Raw genomic sequence first — 11,394 nt, 5'->3', positions numbered from 1 at the left:
TTACCCATTTGTCCACCTTAATAGCCACGAAAAATTAAACGGATCATATTGGAATGATCCTCAACCTCCATGGCATGCCAAAGTCGATTTTTAGCCTACAGCATGCCCAAACCCTGGGCCCACCCCAAAAACCATAGGCTATAGCAAACCAATTTGGCCTAAAAATGCCTCGTTCGCATCGTTTAGGCCATTTGTCTACCCGAATTAACACGAAAAGGAAAACGAATCACACTGGGACCATCCCAACCTCTCTGGCATGCCCTGATCAATTTTCAACCCATAGCACACCGGACCTCGGACCCACCCCCCAAAACCGTGGGCTATAGCACACCGATTTGGTTCGAAAATACTCGATTTGCACCGTTTCGTGCATTTGTCCAACCAAATGGCCACAAACAATTAAACAAACCATGCTAGGATGATCCTCTATCTCCCTGGCATGCCCCGATTAATTTTCGGCCTTCAGCCATCAAGACCCTGAGCCGAACCTTGAAACCGTATGCTATAGCACACCGATTTGGCCCAAAATTGCCTCGTTCGTGCTGTTTCGCCCGTTTGTCCACCCAAATGGCCTCAAGAAATTAAACGGACCATTCTGGGATGATCCCAACCTCCCTAGAATGCCCCAGTCAATTTTCAGTCCACAACACGCCCAAACCTCGAGCCCACCCCAAAAACCATGGGATATAGCACACCACTTTGGCTAGAAAATGCCCCGTTAACACAGTTTCATCTGTTTGTTTGCCGAAATATCGACAAAAAATTAAACGAACCACACTGGGATGATCCCTAACCTCCTTGGGAAGCCCCGGTCAATTTTGGCCCACAGCACGCCTGAACCTCGATCCCACCCCAAAATCATGGGCTATAGCAAACCGATTTGGCCTAAAAATACTCCGTTCGCGCCGTTTCGCCCGTTTGTCTACTCGATGGACAACGAAAAATTAAACGGACCATACTGGAATGATCCCAACCTCCGTAGAATGCCCCACTCAATTTTTGGCCCACAACACGCCCAAACCTCGAGTCCACCCCCAAAACCATGGGATATAGCATACCAATTTGGCTAGAAAATGCCTTATTCACACAGTTTCATCTGTTTGTTAGCCTAAATATCGACAAAAAATTAAACTAACAACACTGGGATGATCCCCAACCACCTTGGGAAGCCCCGGTCAATTTTGGCCCACAGCACGCCCGATCCTCGATCCCACCCCAAAATCGTGGTCTATAGCAAACCGATTTGGCCTAAAAATACTCCGTTCACACCGTTTCGCCCGTTTGTCTACTCGATGGACAATGAAAAATTAAATGGACCATACTCCGATGATCCTCAAACTCCCTGGCATGCCTCGATCAATTTTTCACCCACAGCATGCCTGAAACCCTGGCCCAACCCCAAAATCGTGGGCAATAGCATGGCAATTTGACCCAAAAGTGCCACGTCCGCATCGTGTTGCCCATTTGTCCATCCAAATGGCCACTAAAAATTAAACGGAGCACACTGGGATGATCCCCAACCTTACTGGCATGCCCTGATAAATTTTTGGCCCACAACACATCTAGAACAAGGCCCATCCCCAAAATCGTGGGCTATAGCACACCGATTTAGCTCGAAAATGCTCTATTCGCACCGTTTCGCCCGTTTGTCCACCAAAATACACATAAAGAAATTAAACGGATCATACTGCGATGATCTACAACATCCCTGGCACACTCCGATTGATTTTCTTCCTACAACATGCCCGGACCCCGGGCCTACCCCCGAAACTGTGTGCTTAACACACTAATTTGGCCCAAAAATTCCTCGTTTACATGGTTTGGCTCGTTTGTCCACCCAAATGGCTAGGAAAAATTAAACAGACCATACTGGGATGATCTCCAACCTCCCTGGCATATCCCGATCGATTTTCGTCCCGAAGCACGCCAGGACCCTAGGCCCACCTCCAAAACCGTGGGATATAGCACACCAATTTTGCTCGAAAATATACCATTAGCAATGTTTCCCATATTTGTCCACCCAAATGGACACATAATATTAAACATGCCACACTGGGATGATCCCCAACCTCCTTGGCATGCCCCAGTCGATTTTTGGCCCACAGCACGCCCGGACACCGAGCTCACCCACCCAATTAGCCTCGAATAATTAAACGAACCATACTGGGATGATCTCCAAAAACCCTGGCATGCCCCAGTCGATTTTCAGCCTACAGAACACCTATACCCCAGGCCTACCCCCAAAATCGTGGGCTATAGCACACGAATTTGGCCCGAAAATGCCCTGTTTGTGTCGTTTCACCCATTTGTCTACAAAAATCGCCATGAGAAATTAAACGGACCACACTGGGATGATCCCCAACCTCACTGGCATGCCCCGGTTAATTTTTTTCCCATAACACAAATGGAACCCAGGCGCACCCTCGAAACTATGGGCAATAGCACACCGATTTGGCCTAAAAATGCCCCATTCGCGCTGTTTTGCCCGTTTGTACACCCAAATAGCCACAAAAATGTAAACGGACCACAATGGTATGATCTGCAACCTCCCTGGAATGCCCCAATTGATTTTTTGATCACTGAACGTATGGACCCCGGGCCCACCCCTATAACTATGGGCTATAACGCACCGATTTGGCTTGAAAATGCCCCGTTCATCCTGTTTTGCCCATTTGTTCACCCAAATAGCCATGAAAAATTAAATGGACCACACTGAGATGATCCCCAACCTCTCTTTCACACCTCGGTTAATTTTTGGACCACAGCACGGCCGGATCCTATGTCCACCCCTTAAACCGTGGGCTATAGCACTCTAATTTGGCTCGAAAATGCACCATTTATGCTGTTTTGCCTATTTGTCCACCTAAATGGACACGAATAATTAAAACAACCACAATGGGATGATCCCCAACCTCCCTGGCATGCCCCAATTAATTTTTGGCCCACATCCGCCCGGACCTTGGGCCCATCCCCGAAACCATGGGCTATAGCACACTAATTTGGATTGAAAATGCCTCATTCGTGCCATTTCGCCTGTTTGTCCATCCAAACAACTATGAAAAATTAAACGGACCACACTAGAACGATACCCAACTACCATGGCATGCCTCGGTTAATTTTTGGCCTACAACACACCTGGACTCGAGCCCACCCCATTCGCTTTGTGTCGCCCGTTTGTCCTACTAAATGGACACAAAAAATTAAACAGACTACATTAGGACCATCCCCAACCTCCCTGGCATGCCTCGATTGGTTTTCAGCCCCCAGCATGCCCGAACTCTGGGTCCACCTCTGAGACTATGGGCTATAGCACACCGATTTGGCCTGAAAATGGACAATTCGTACTGTTTCGCTCATTTGTCCACCCAAATGGTTAGAAAAATTAAATGGACCATGCTAGGACAATCCCCAACCTCCCTGGTATTCCCCAAATGATTTTTGGCCTACTACAAGCCTGGACCTCGGGCCCACCCTCGAAACTGTGGCTATAGATTATTGATTTGGCATGAAAATGCGTCATTCGTACCGTTTTGACCGTTTGTCCTCCCAAATGGCCACAAAAAATTAAAAGAACCACACTGGGATAGTCCCAACCTCCCTGGTATGCCCCTGTCAATTTTTGGCCCATAGAATGCCCGAACCCTTGGTCGACCCCCAAAACCAAGGGCTATAACACACCGATTTTTCCGTAAAATTCCCCGTTCCTGCCGTTTTGCCCGTTTTTCCACTAAAATATCCACAAAAAAATAATCGGACCATACTAGGATGATTCCTAACCTCCCTGGCTTGCCCTATTTGATTTTTGGCCTACAGTACACCCGAACACTGTACCCACCCCAAAACCGTGGGCTATAACACACCGATTTGACCCGAAAATGTCCCGTTCACGCTGTTTTGCCCATTTGTCTACTCAATGGCCACAAAAAATTAAACAGACCACACTGGAATGATCCTCAACCATCATGGCATGCCCCGATCAATTTTCAATCGACAGCACACCTGGACCCTGGGCCCACCCCAAAAACCATGGGTTATAGCACATCGATTTGGCCTAAAAATGCCCCGTTCATATTGTTTCACCCGTTTGTCTACCCAAATGGCCATAAAAAATTAAACGAACCACACTGGAATGATCCCCATCATCCCTGGCACACCTCAAAGGATTTTTAGCCCATAGTACGCCTGGACCCCAGGCCCACCCTCAAAACCGTGTGCTATTGCACACCGATTTGGCCCAAAAAACCCCCATTCAGACCATTTTTCCTATTTGTGCACCTTAATCGCCACAAAAAATTAAACAGACCATATTGGGATGATCCTCAACCTTCATGGCATGCCACAGTTGATTTTTAGCCCACAGCACACCCGGACCCTGGGCCTACCCCCAAAACTATAGGCTATAGCAAACAGATTTAGCCTGAAAATGCCTCGTTTGAATCGTTTTGGCCATTTGTCCACCCGAATTACCCTGAAAAGTCAAACGGACCACACTCAGACCATCCCAACCTCTCTAGCATGCGCTGATCAATTTTCAACCCACAGCACACCCGGACCTCGTACCCACCCCCAAAACCGGGAGTTATGGCACACCGATTTGGTTTGAAAATGCCCCGTTTGCACCGTTTCACCCATTTGTCCACCCAAATGGCCACAAAAAATTAAACGAACTACACTAGGATGACCTCTACCTCCCTGGAACGCCTAGTTTGATTTTCTGCCTTCATCCGCCAAGACCCTGTGCCAAACCTCGAAACCGTGTGCTATAGCACACCGATTTGGCCCAAAAATGCCCCGTTTATGCTGTTTCGCTTGTTTGTCCACCCAAATGGCCTCAAAAAATTAAACGGACCATAATGGGATGATCCCAACCTCCCTAGAACACCCCAATCAATTTTGGGCCCACAAGACGCCAAAACCTCGAGCCCACCCCCCAAAACCATGGGATATAGCTCACCAATTTGGCTAGAAAATGCCCAGTTTGCGCAGTTTCACCTGTTTGTTTGCCCAAATATCGATGAGAAATTAAACGAACCATACTGGGATGATCCTCAACCTCCTTGGGAAGCCCCAATCAATTTTGGCCCATGGCACGCCTGAACCTTGAGCCCAACCCAAAATCGTGGGCTATAGCAAATCGATTTGGCCTAAAAATACTTCGTTTGCGCCGTTTTGCCCGTTTGTCTACCCGAATTATAATGAAAAATTAAACAAACCATACTGGGATGATCCTTAAACTCCCTGGCATGCCTCAATCAATTTTTGACCCTCGGCATGCCCGAAACCCTGGCCCACCTCCAAAATCGTGGGCTATAGCACGCCAATTTGATCCAAAAATGCCCCGTTCGCATCGCGTTACCCATTTGCCCATCCAAATGATCACTAAAAATTAAACGGACCATACTGGGATGATCCCCAACCTCACTGGCATGCCTCGATTGGTTTTTTGCCCACAACACATCCAGACCCAGGCCCATCCCCAAAACCATGGGCTATAGCACACCGATTTGGCCCGAAAATAGCCCATTCGCACCATTTCGCTCATTTGTCCAACAAAATACCCATGAAAATTTAAACGGACCATACTGGGATGATATCTATCATCCCTAGCACACTCCGGTCGATTTTCTTCCTACAACATGCCCAAACCCCGAGCCTACCCCCAAAACTGTGTGCTTATAACACACCGATTTGGCCCAAAAATTTCCCGTTCACACCATTTTGCTTGTTTGTCCACCCAAATGGCCAGGAAAATTAAAAAAACCACACTGGGATGATCCCTAAACTCCCTGGCATGCCCCGATCAATTTTTGGCCCGAAGCACGCTTGAACCCCAGGCCCACCCTCAAAACCGTGGGATATAGCATACCGATTTTGCTAAAAAATGTACCGTTAGCAATGTTTCACCCATTTTTCTGCCTACATAAAATTAAACGAAACACATTGGGGCGATCCCCAACCTCCTTGGCATAACCCAATCGATTTTCGGCCCACAGCACGCCCGAACACCGAGCTCACCCACACAATTAGCCTCAAAAAATTAAACGAACCATACTGGGATGATTCCCAAACTCCCTAGCATTCCCCAATTGATTTTCAGCATACAGCACACCCAGACCCCAGGCCCACCCCCAAAATTGTAGGCCATAGCACACAAATTTGGCCCGAAAATGCCCCGTTCGTGTCGTTTCACCCGTTTGTCCACCAAAATGGCCATGAGAAACTAAACGGACCACACTGGGACAATCCCCAACCTCACTGGAATGCCCCAATCAATTTTTGTCCCACAACACGAACGGACCCCAGGCGCACCCTCGAAACTATGGGCAAAAGCACCCTGATTTGGCCCAAAAATGCCCCGTTCACGCTGTTTCGCCCGTTTGTACACTCAAATGGCCACAAAAATATAAACAGACCATAATGAGATGATCCGTAACCTTATTGGCATGCCTCAGTTGATTTTTGGATCACAACACGTATGGACCCCAGGCCCACCCTCGTAACTGTGGGCTACAACGCACCAATTTGGCTCGAAAATACCCCGTTCATGCCGTTTCGCCCGTTTGTTCACCCAAATAGCCATGAAAAATTAAATGGACCATACTAGGATGATCCCCAACCTCTATGGCATGCCTCGGTTAGTTTTTGGACCACAGCACGGCTGGACCCTAGGTCCACCCCTTAAATCGTGGGCTATACCACACCCAGACCCCAGGCCCACCCCCAAAATTGTAGGCCATTGCACACAAATTTGGCCCGAAAATGCCCCGTTCGTGTCGTTTCGCCCGTTTGTCCATCAAAATGGCCATGAGAAATTAAACGGACCACACTGGGACAATCCCCAACCTCACTGGAATGTCCCGATTAATTTTTGTCCCACAACACGAACGGACCCCAGGCGCACCCTCGAAACTATGGGCAAAAGCACCCTAATTTGGCCCAAAAATGCCCCGTTCACGCTGTTTCGCCCGTTTGTACACCCAAATGGCCACAAAAATATAAACAGACCATAATGAGATGATCCGTAACCTTATTGGCATACCTCAGTTGATTTTTGGATCACAACACGTATGGACCCCAGGCCCACCCTCGTAACTGTGGGCTACAGCGCACCAATTTGGCTCGAAAATACCCCGTTCATGCCGTTTCGCCCGTTTGTTCACCTAAATAGCCATGAAAAATTAAATGGATCATACTAGGATGATCCCCAACCTCTATGGCATGCCTCGGTTAATTTTTGGACCACAACACGGCTGGACCCTAGGTCCACCCCTTAAATCGTGGGCTATACCACACCGATTTGGCTCGAAAATGCACTGTTTATGCATTTTGCCTATTTGTCCACCCATATGGCCACGAATAATTAAACGGACCACACTAGGATGATCCCTAACCTCCCTGGCATGCCCTGGTTGATTTTTGGCCCACATCCGCCCGGACCCAGGGCCAACCACCAAAACCGTGCGCTATAGCACATCGATTTGGATCGAAATTTCTCATTCGTGCCATTTCGCCCATTTGTCCACCCAAATAACTATGAAAAATTAAACAGACCACACTAGAACAATACCCAACTACCCTGGCATGCCTCGATTAATTTTCAGTCCACAACACACCCGGACCTCGAGACCAACACCGAAACTGTGGGCTATAGCACACAAATTTGGTCCGAAAATGCCCCTTTCGCTCTATGTTGCCCGTTTGTCCTACCAAATGGACACAAAAAATTAAACGGACTACATTGGGACCATCCCCAACCTCCCTGGCATGCCTCGATTTGTTTTCGGTCCCCAGCACACCCAAACCCCGGGTACACCTCTGAAACTGTGGGCTATAGCACAACGATTTGGCCTAAAAATGGACCATTCACGCCGTTTCGCCCATTTGTCCACCCAAATGGCTAGAAAAATTAAATGGACCATGCTAGGACGATCCCCAACCTCCCTGGGACTCCCCAATTAATTTTTGGACCACTACACACCTGGACCTCGGGCCCACCCTCGAAACTGTGGCTATAGATTATTGATTTGGCCAAAAAATGCATCGTTCGCACCATTTTGCCCGTTTGTCTACACAAATGGCCAGAAAAAATTAAACAAACAACATTGGGATAGTCCCCAACCTCCCTGGCATGCTTTTGTTAATTTTTGGTGCACAGAATGCTCAAACCCTGGATCCACCCCTAAAACTAAGGGCTATAGCACATCGATTTTTCCCCAAAATTCCCTCTTCCTTCCATTTTGCCCGTTTGTCCACCCAAATAGCCACGAAAAATTAATCGGAGCATACTAGGATGATCCCTAACCTCGCTGGCTTGACCCATTTGATTTTCGGCCTACAGCACGCTCGGACACTGTACCTACCCCTAAACCATGGGCTATAACACACTGATTTAACCCGAAAATGCCCCGTTCGCACTATTTTTCCCGTTTGTCAACTCAATGGACACAAAAAATTAAACAGACCATATTGGGACGATCCTCAACCATCATGGCATACCCCGGTCAATTTTCAATCTACAGCACACCTGGACCCCGAGCCCACCCCTAAAACCGTGGGTTATAGCACACCGATTTGGCCTAAAAATGCCCCATTCGTATCGTTTTGCCCGTTTGTCTACCCAAATGGCCATAAAAATTAAATGAACCACACTGGAATGATCCCCAACATCCCTGGCACACCCCGATCAATTTTTGGCCCACAGTACGCCTACACCCCAGGCCCACCCTCAAAACCGTGTGCTATTGCACACCGATTTGGACCCAAAAAACCTCGGTTATGCCGTTTTACCCGTTTGTGCACCTTAATGGCCACAAAAAATTAAACGGACCATAGAAGGATGATCCTTAACCTCCATGGCACGCCACAGTCGATTTTTAACCCACAGCACGCCTGGACCCTAGGCCCACCCATAAAAACATAGGCTATTGTAAACCGATTTGGCCCGAAAATGCCTCGTTTGTATCATTTCGCCCATTTGTCCACCCAAATTACCACGAAAAGTCAAACGGACCACACTGGGAACATCCCAACCTCTCTGGCATGCCCTAATCAATTTTCAACCCACAGCACACCCGTACCCCGTACCCACCCCTCAAAATCGTGGGCTATAGAACACTGAATTGGTCCGAAAATGCCCCCTTTGCACCATTTTGCCCATTTGTCCACCCAAATGGCCCTAAAAAATTAAACGAACCACACTAGGATGATTCTATAACTCCCTGGCATGCCCCAATAGATTTTAGGCCTTCAGCCGCCAAGACCCTATGCCGAACCTCGAAATCATGTGCTATAACACACCGATTTGGCCTAAAAATGACCCGTTCGTGCCGTTTCGACTGTTTGTCCACCCAAATGGCCATAAAAAATTAAACGGACCATACTGGGATGATCCCAACCTCCCTAGAATACCCCGATCAATTTTTGGCCCACAACACGCCCAAACCTCGAGGCCACCCGCAAAACCATGGGATATAGCACACCAATTTAGCCAGAAAATGCCCCGTTCGTGCAATTTCACTTGTTTGTTCGCCCAAATATCGATGAAAAATTAAACGAACCATACTGGGATGATCCCCAACATCCTTGGGAAGCCCTGGTTGATTTTGGCCAACAGCACACCCGAACCTCGAGTCCACCCCAAAATCGTGGGCTATAGCAAACCGATTTGTCCTAAAAATACTCCGTTCGCGCCGTTTCGCCTGTTTGTCTACCCGAATGACAATGAAAAATTAAACGGACCATACTGGGATGGTCCTCAAAGTACCTGTCATGCCTCAATCAATTTTTGAACAACAGCATGCCCGAAACCCTGTCCCATCCCCAAAACGTAGGCTATAGCACGCCAATTTGACCCAAAAATGCCCCGTCCGCATCGTGTTGCCCGTTTGTCCATCCAAATGGCCACTAAAAATTAAACAAACCATACTGGGATGATCTCCAACCTTACTGGCATGTACCAATCAATTTTTGAACCATAACATATCCAGACCCGGACCCATCCCAAGAATCGTGGGCTATAACACACCGATTTGGCCCGAAAGTGCCCCATTCGTGCCGTTTCGCTTGTTTGTCCACCAAAATACCCATGGAAAATTAAACGAACCATACTGGGATGATCTCCCACATCCCTGGCACACTCCGGTCGAGTTTTTTCTTACAACATGCCCGAACCCGGGGTCTACCCCAAAATTGTGTGCTTATAACCCACCGATTTGGCCCGAAAATTTCCCATTCACACTGTTTAGCTCGTTTGTCCACCCAAATGGCTAAGAAAAATTAAACGAACCACACTGGGATGATCCCCAAACTCCCTGGCATGCCGCAATCGATTTTCAACCAGAAGCATGCCTCGAACCCGAGCCCACCCCCAAAACCGTGGGATATAGCACACCGATTTTACTTGAAAATCTACCATTAGCAATGTTTCACTTATTTTTCCACCTACATGAAATTAAATAGACCACACTGGGATGATCCCCAACCTCCTTGGCATACCCCAGTCGATTTTCGGCCCATAGCATGCCCGAACACCGAGCTCACCCACCAAATTAGCCTCGAAAAATTAAACGAACCATACTGGGATAATATCCAAACTCTCTGGCATGCCCCGATCAATTTTCAGCCTTTATCACACCCAGACCCCAGGCCCACCCCAAAAATCATGGGCTATAGCACACGAATTTGGCCCGAAAATGCCTCGTTTGTGTCGTTTCACCCATTTGTCCACTAAAATGGCCATGAGAAATTAAACGGACCATACTGGGACGATCCACAACCTCACTGGCATGCCCCAGTCAATTTTTGTCCCACAACACGAATGGACCCCAGGCACACCCTCGATTGGCCCAAAAATGCCCCATTCATGCTGTTTCGCCCGTTTGTACACCCAAATGGCCACAAAAATGTAAACAGACCATAATGGGATAATCTGCAACCTCCCTAGAATGCTCCAGTTGGTTTTTGGATCACTAAACGTATGGACCCCGGGCCAACCCCTATAACTGTGGGCTACAGCGCACCGATTTGGCTCGAAAATGCCCCGTTCATGTTGTTTTGCCCGTTTGTTCACCCAAATAGCCATGAAAAATTAAATGGACCACACTGAGATGATTTCCAACCTCTCTGGCATGCCTCGATTGATTTTTGGACCACAGCACGGCCGAAACCTAGGTCCACCCCTTAAACCGTGGGCTATACCACACCAATTTAGCTCGAAAATGCACCGTTCATGTCGTTTCGCCTATTTGTCCACCCAAATGGCCATGAATAATTAAATGGACCATACTGGGATGATTCCCAACCTCACTGGCACACCTCGATCAATTTTTGGCCCACAGCACGCCCGGACCCCAGGGTTAACCCTGAAATCATAGGCTATTGCACAATGATTTGGGT

Source organism: Capsicum annuum, chromosome 4 (assembly GCF_002878395.1).
Source record: "Capsicum annuum cultivar UCD-10X-F1 chromosome 4, UCD10Xv1.1, whole genome shotgun sequence".
Lineage (NCBI taxonomy): Eukaryota > Viridiplantae > Streptophyta > Magnoliopsida > Solanales > Solanaceae > Capsicum > Capsicum annuum.
Note: the sequence above shows the minus strand (reverse complement) of the source record.